Here is an 8531-nt window from a genome sequence, read left to right as displayed (position 1 = left end):
ATCGTATATAATTTTCTCAGTTCTCAAGGACTATATAACACTGATGAACTGCAAGAGCATCTTTTTTGTAGAATGAGGAAATCAAATGAGACTGACGATACTTTCTGTTTTCAGTGGTGCTTCCTGAGCAGTACAGAAACAAGTCCAGTAAGCAAAGGTAAAATAAATAACAAAAGTAACACATTGTGAATAGTGAACACCTTGGCTGGTACTTAGAGCGTGATGCATCTGTTTCAGTGAAAATAGTATGAAAAATTCTGTGTGGTTACTGCTATCTGGATGCAATATGACAAAGTTTAAAAAAGAACTGCCACTTATGACTGAGCCGAATTACAGACATCTGCCCATCATTGCACGTGTAGAGGCATAAGGCTTCACATTCAGTGCAACAGATCCTAAGTATTAAGTATGTTCAATGAGGAACAGAGAAGGTAGGAGAGAATTAACAGTGCCGCAATGGTTCTCTTAGTGCAGTGAATTCCCTGAGAATACAATGATGTTATAAGCATCGTGCGGATACTAAAAATTTTCATTGGCCTCTAAAGATGAAATGGAAATCTGAAGTGAGACAGTAGCTCACATAAGCACTTCCCTGGTCGTACAAACTGAATGAACCTTTGATTGTAGAACAATATGAATTGTTATTTAAAATCTGCTTTGCTTTCATAACATATAGAAAAACATTGATCAACTTGCCAGGGAAAACGCTTAGTCTTCTTGTTGGAGCGGGACTCCTGACTCATGAGTGGTTTGGTGATTTTTGACAAGTAAGTTAATATCTACAGCACAGACTTTCAAAGGTCTGAAGAGTCTTTTTGCATTTCAAGTGAAATCGCATGACATGGGTGGCTTTCAGAATGACCCTGACTGCCTCAAGCTATTCCTAGTGAAAATGGCTGCGTAGAGGTTTACATGTTCTAAGACTCTTGAATAAAAGGTCCCATGAAACCATCTAGTGTTGCTGCTCAAAGCTGCTACAGGGAAGTTTTATTTTTAAGTGAGTGGAGGCAGATCTTGTGATCTTATGTTAATGAAATGGATTTATATTATGTTGGATCATCCAAAATAAGTCAGAAGAATCCATCTTCGTGAGTGGCCTTTTAAGTTACGTAATTCTGAGGAGAAATGAAATTCAGATATATTGTTTATAAGATTAGGAAAAAAAATGAGCCAATGCAGAGAAGTTCAGCTGGTATTTATCAGCGTCATTTTTTTGCATGCTGATGATATGTAGGTATTTACTGTTTAAAAAGCAGGAATTTCTGAATTTTATTGGGTCTGTAAAATTTCCATAGTGTCAGGCAATCAGTCCTGCTTATACTTCTGCAGCAGCTTCTACTTTGTCACTAGTTCCAGTGTTGCCAAAATACTCTCTGCTGCCAAAATATCCTCTGCTGACGTGATTAGGAAGAGGGAGCCAGTGAGGTATCAACGTGTTTAGAACAAGTCCCTTCAGCCATGCGTTTGTCTTTTCAATCTGTGTTCAAATGAAGCGTTGCTTTGCCTCTGGAACCAGCTGACTGCCTTCTCTTTAGGATAAATACCATGATAAGTAACCGTGGTGTTGCAGATCTGAATGTCCATCATTAGCAGCAGAAACTGGTTGCCATCTAACTGCAAAACGATGACGGTACGTGAAGCAGAGAACTTCAAGATCAGATCTGGTTGCACGTAGCCTGCAACTCCGCAGTGGGCTATGGGTTGCCAGCAGGCACAGAGAAAGGCTGGGATAATAGGTTTTTACAATTTAGTTGAGGTTGAGTTTCCTTGAATTTAGCATTCTGATCAATTATTAGGTGCTAATAGCTTGGCTTATTGGAAAGGTTATCGTGTGGTAAATACAAAGTTTCTTCTGTCTGCGGTGCCAAATGTCAGCGTAGTCTTTGATTGGGTCCCCTTCTACAGCATATGAGGTAGTAGCAAGCCTGAAGCCATTTTTAGTGATGGTTCTGTGTGAGTTTAATACAGTGTGTTTCCTGGTACTACAAATAAAGTGCTTTCCTTTCATATTATCATCAGCACACTTCATCTGTGGTCAGAATCTTCGATATTATTCTCAATTTGTGGCAGATAATCACGTTTCCCTTCAATTTATTGTTGGAATTACTCTTTCACCTGTAGTTTGTTCTTTCAATTTTTGGACTCCTAGGGGCAGGGAGCAAAATCCACTGGTTTTTTTCTGAGATTGCTCACATTCATGATTTCTGAAAATCTTTTCCCTCCGAAGAGTAATAACTGATATCTATAGGTCTTAAAAGTCAAATTTGAATGGATTGCGGCAATTCTTTGCTGCATGAAAGCGAAAACAAATCTGGTTTATCCTGCTAGGATGGGCTGCTGAGGTGGTGTTTTATAATTGTACTTTCTTGAATGAGCTCATCTAGTAGTCATTGCAGGTTTCACTAATACATTCAGAAGACCACCATTTATCTTTAAATATGCTTTAAGCGCTTGCCCTTAAATAATATTCTTATTAAAACCTAATAGGAATACAGCAGAGCAACCATGTTTTAGGAAGGGGTGACATTTACTTGTTTCTTTGTGTTACTGGTCTCTATCGCCCGGCAGCTGCAGCGAGCTCTCCCATGCCTCTTCCAACACTGTCACGAATTTCAGTCTTAAGAGTGTTGCCAATACAAAGCAAGCTTGGCTTCCACATCCATATATTATGAAACGTACTCGCAAGGTATAATCTTGCATTCAGAGCCCTTGTGTGCCGACTGTGGAGTTTAAAACAGATGTTCCTCTGTTTGTGGCCTTAAAAAAAATTTTTCAAATTACAACTTTTAGGGTAACTGAATACTTTTTAGTCATGAGCAGTCTGTCTTTCAAAAAAACAAAGTAGGACAGAGGAGAACACTCAGCTTTTCACTGTTCCCAGTTAACTGGTTTTTTTACCTTGATAAAGGATCCCTACTAAGTCAACTTAGCTGTACATTCAAAAAAGTCAAAAAGGAAAGATCCCTTAAGCTGAATAATCTTAATTATTAGAAAATGTTTGCCAATGCTGGAAATTTAAGCAGTGTCTGGAAGATCTGGTGACACAGACGCAGTTTGCAACTTCACTGTGAAATTAATAGTTTTAAGGATTAATAATGTAAATAAGAACATTCTTAAAAATATATGTAAAATACCCACAGTTGTCCTGTAATGGGGAGGGATTCAACATTGGAATGCTTTGCAGCTCTTTCTGGTGAGGCACAAGAAAGTTGCATTATTTTACTGTGCCACCTACCTTATGTATGTTGGCCACTAAGACAAAAGAGTAACTTTCAATGTAGTGCAAAGAAGACATGCAGGTATTTTAAGTCTTAACAGTAGCTATACGTTGGCATTGCATTCCCTGTGCTAGCCATGTACTTTCATATCAAACTAATTAAGCTTACTGGCACAACCTGTAGTAATATTTTGGACGAGCTGTTCGAAAAAAAATTGCTGCTTCTCTAACACAGTAACAAGAATCCATACGTAATTCGGTATGTGCTCCATTCTGGGTTTTGTGCAAGATTATTATGTTTCCAGTTGAGATGAAGATGCCCGAGTACGTGCTCTTCTGTGTTCTGAGAGAGCAGGCCTAGCCAAGTCTCTTGGTACTTTCTGTGGCACGTAATAAAGGTTAAGGGTGTTACCCTCGGAACTGTAACTCTCCAGGGGACCGGAGCAGAGGGGTTTCGTGGGTTTTGCTAAATGGAGCGGGCCCTTCTGGTTTGTGCATTTGGACACCGTGTTTGATAATCCAGGTTTGTGATCATACAGGCATCTGACTTGAGATGTGGTAGGATTTGGGGGATTAAATTCGTTTTCATATAAACACAACCGCAGTTATGCATTCTATGTCTCCTACTTGACTTTGTTTTCAGATTTGATGCATAAGTATAAAAAATGTGGTTAAGCAGTAGCAGACATTTTTTAGTGATATGAGATCCCATGAAATACATACGTGACTTTGCTTGGTATAAACATGGTATGTCAGATCTTGCACCTCGTACTCATTAAGGGGAACTTTTAAATGCATATTATAAGCTCTCACTGAGAGCTCTCATCCTCCACAGGAGGATTGCTTATAACTGAAGATTGCATATACATGTAGATATAAACTTAAAGCTCTATAGTCCCAATCAGTAGGCGATACGCATTAGTGACAATAATAGTATTAAGATGTTTTTAGTTTGGAGTACTGAATTCATAGCTTTTTTCCAATTCCTTTCAGTATCATTGTTATAAAGTTTTGTTGCCTACTTCAGGATGTGAAACGAAAATCTAAAGAACATCACATGTCATTTCTGTAATGGCAAAATTCAAATACATGTGAAATATGGAAATAGCCGATTTAAAATGCAGTCAAACCAAGTAAGCATTTTTGACATTAGTAAGAATGAAAAACAATGGATGTTTTCCTGGGTTCAGTGGGTTTCATGGTTTCCAATGGGTTGTCTTCACAAGATACCTAATGAGTTGCTGTGCATGAATTTAAAAGAAATCATACAAAATCTACAAATTTCAAATTCATATAGATACGAAAAGTACATTTAGATTGCCTTAGAAAACCAAACTGTTGCACAACCTACAGGCTGTAATGCTTAGCTCCCACCAAGAAATTTGCAACCATACTTACTGGTAGACTAAAATTAGCCTCTAAGCGTTAAGCGATGAACGCTGTTTGCGCTGGTTTGTGGGAAGAGCAAGATGAAAGAGCAACAGGCAATTTGTAAGCAAGCCGCTCGGCTAAGTTTGTGTTAGTCCTTGAAATGGACTCTGAATCCAGACTCTACGTATAAGGAAATTCCTACCCAGGTTTGAATTTCTGGAGTTAGTCCCATTTCAAAACAGTATTCCAAACCAGAATTGAGATGCATCCTTTCAGTGAATATATACACTACTTTTTTTTTTTTAAAACGAGGACATTTATTATATACAGTTTGACTAGAGCAATCGTGGGAAATCTGACAGGCGCTTGTAATGCAGAAACTGCTTCATCTCGGGATTCGGAGGTGCTTTGTGCTCCTGGGCGCAGCTGACACTGCGTCAGAGCCTTCCAGTGCTGCTACCCAGCATCTCATCAGGCAGCGATAGCGTGTATAGCACGTGTGTAATGTGAGGATGTATTTCTCCGTGCTTATTCTAGTAGCAATATACCTACTGTAAACGTGCACTGCTAAACCAGAGCTGTGTTATACTGGTGTCGTTGCTTCCACTTTCATTCACCTACAACCCGACTACCGATTTGCTCTTCGCGACGGTGTTCGTTCCAGGCTGTTCACAACTTACTGATCTGTTACAAAAAGCGATGGGAATGCTGACGTCTTCCCCACATCCTGGTCTGATGGCGGCATTATAATTAATTAGCTAATTCAGCAGGCTTTTCTAATCACTTTAGAAAGGATGAACCACACATCCTTGTAATGGTAAAGTTTTACTAATGTGGAAATTAAGACAGAAATGAAATTACTTGCTCAAAGTTACAGAGGAGAATTGGTAGGAAGAGAGATGCAGAGTCCAGGAGGTTCTGCAGGAAGTTCTGCCTTCCAGTGTTGTGCTGAGATCATTAATATAATCTTTGTCTAGAAATAGGTGATGAACAGAAAGAGGAAGAATTCTTAGCAGAAAGATGGGAATAAAAAAACACAGGAGGAAAGAACAGACATGACTGAAAAGTAAGAAACCCGAGGAAGATGAGAAGAAAGACGGCACGAAGAAGGAAACAATGGAGAACACTGGCCATCAAGAGAGGTAAGGGCTAATCAATAATCCGAACCATGTTTCTCCATCACTCTCTTACTCCTTACTGCCTTGATAATTAGGGTTCACCAATTAGAAGGCGAGAGGAAAGATTTACTGTGGAAAAAAGAAGAATCAGGACAGTAGTTCTGTTTTATGATGTGTCCTGAGAGATTGGTGCCATCAGACCCTCTGGGTTTTCCTCCATGTCCAATTTATTCCATTGTTGTGACACTCGATAAATGGTTTCAGGGGCAAAACCCAATGCTTTAATTTACCTTTGCTTTTCTGAAGCATTTTTCTGCCTAGCATTAATCATTTTATTCACATATTCTTCATGATAGAGGTTCTTTAGCTGCTTGGACATAGTCTCTGCTGCATACTCAGGACTGTTCTGTGTGCCGTTCTATCACGTTGGTATCAGTCAGTCAGACAATGACATAGATTAAGCCTTGTTGAAATTATCCACCACAGAAACCCAATGCAAAGCTTTGGGTTTGGGGTTTTTTGAGAACGATCGCTCCAGCAGAAAAGAGATTTTGGCTAGGAGGTATTCTCAGGGTAGTTTCCAGGGTAGCGTATCCTACCAACAAACTTCACAGCCTTAAGGACTTAATCGTACATGGCCACATATGGAAGGCATCATAGATTAGTATTCACAATGATAGATTTCCACTGATTAAATTACATAGTTGGTGGAGATGCATCTGTTGGTGCTGCTACGGCAAAAGAATGTAACATTGTGGTTATGGCTATCAGCAAGAAAGCAGAATTTGTAAAAATTTTAAAAAGGACCATTGCCTAGTATTTTCATATAGTCAAGACGCTCATACAATAAACAAGATGATAATTATTTGGAAAACAAAACTATAACTACCAGGTGTACACTGTCGCTTTACAGCTGCTGACCAGAAATAAAGAGGAGAAAAATGTTACTATAACCTTAATTTCCTGAAACACACCCCTCATCTCTCAGATTGCACACACACATCCACAAACTATTTTACCAGTTTTCATCTTTGAAGGGACTGGCCCAATTTCTTTTCTGCCTTTAATAGATAAGAAAATGACAAGCTAAACTCTTGCACAGGTTGTCAAAAGTATTATTGCCTACATCAGCATAACTTATGGGAAGACTATCATAGTAAGGAGAGTTTAATATTAGGAAATAATTAGACATGGCATGGTTAATAGCATAATTTATTGAAACAAATGCTGCCAATCAGAGGTAAAATTTCCAATGAAGTAGTCTGTATAAACTGGGGGGGGGTGGAATGACCCACCCAAAACCTGAGGTTTGTAGTTTCCAAGGCATGTTCATTGTATGGCGTATCAGAAATAAAGAAGTAGATGAATTGTGAACGAAAGGCAGAACAGAGCTAAGGACCATCTTGGGTCTGCAGCAGTAATTCACTGTTTCATAAACACTTTTTAAATTGCTTTGTAAGAAATTCAGTAAAAGTACCTGAAAATGGCAGTGGGGGATTTTGTGTTAGCTCAGAAATGAAATCCAGTAACTTTAGAGTAAAATGAGTAACTGAACAATGTCTAACTACCTGGAGACCATTTCAGGAACTAGGTGGGATATTTGATATCGGTACACAAACTGAAAGCCAGCAGTGGTCACTAATGATGTGTGATGACGAAGGTACAAAACAAAGTCAGGAAAAACCCAATACATTAACTTTTGCCTCAGTTTTCTATTGGGCAGTGTTTACCATTCTGCAATCTCAAAACAGCTGAAGAACAAAAGTCATTAATTTTGGCATTCTAGGATGGAAAATGCTAAGGATAACGCAGTCCTTCATTTGCAATTAATTAATATATGTGATAGAAAAAATCCACTATAACAGATTTTGATATAAAGCAATTTCTTATTTGTAAATTTGGTTCATCTGCAGAGAAGTAAACAATGAGAAAAATTTAAGTGTTAGATAGAGAAAAGGCTCATGCTAAACTTTGAATACATCCATTTGATCTTCGGTATGAGTCGTGGGGTTCCTGCCTGCCCTTCCCACTTGTTTAAACAAACACCGCCCCAGGGGTGTATCATAGTAAAGTTAAACCCAGACCTTATTCTCAACGAGGCTGTGGTACCGTGCGGTTGAAAAACAGAGGAATTGCTGCAGAACAGCCCAGGCCAGAACACCGAAAGACCCCAAAGCTGCCATCGCTGCCTCTCCAGTGGCCAGGCTCTGCCCTGCCCCTGCGCCGAGGCCCAGGCAAAGCCTACAGGCGAGGCTGTCACTTCACCAGGCACTCAAAAGAATCCTTGGAGCTCTTCTTCAGAGCACCCCATTAGCTCCCTTTTAAACAGATTATTATTATTGTGATCTCATACTGGTGGGTAGAAGAATCTGGAAATAGTCTAGCAACTATTTGGAAGATACTGTTAGAAGTTTAACGAAAAGGGGAAATCTTTTGCTGTAGACTGATCAGAAACAGTGACCTTTAAAATGCTTCAGTTGATTAATTAGTATTTTAGCCTGAACGTGCTATTAATACATTTCTGAATTTAAGAGGCAAAAAAAGACCATATAAGCAATAGTAAAAGCAGAGAAGCACACAGGCTTTTCCTGTCCACCCAGTCATGATTTTCTCTTCAACTTCCAATACCAATTGGCAGCCCCAACTACTTTGTCCCGTTTCTGAATAAACCTTGCCACGCATCCGCAGTTAGTCTGGGCCCAGAGCATCACTAACGCTTTACCAAAGTTAGTGCTTGCTCTTCTAGGCAGCCCTCACGTGGCATTTAACCTAGTCTGACTTCCAAATTCCTCTTATAGGTTGTAATAATTGCTTCAAGCAGTAAT

The 8531-nt window shown here is 39.3% G+C and overlaps 1 protein-coding gene across 2 annotated transcripts in view; it reads right to left on the bottom strand.

Annotated features, from left to right (window-relative positions):
- MBP (myelin basic protein) overlaps positions 1-8531 on the bottom strand; it is a 95848-nt gene that overhangs the window by 7953 nt on the left and 79364 nt on the right. The window lies entirely within an intron of this gene.

This window comes from Fulmarus glacialis, unplaced genomic scaffold, assembly GCF_000690835.1.
Source record: "Fulmarus glacialis isolate BGI_N327 unplaced genomic scaffold, ASM69083v1 scaffold39965, whole genome shotgun sequence".
NCBI lineage: Eukaryota > Metazoa > Chordata > Aves > Procellariiformes > Procellariidae > Fulmarus > Fulmarus glacialis.
Note: the sequence above shows the minus strand (reverse complement) of the source record. Positions and strands in the feature narration are given on the sequence as shown.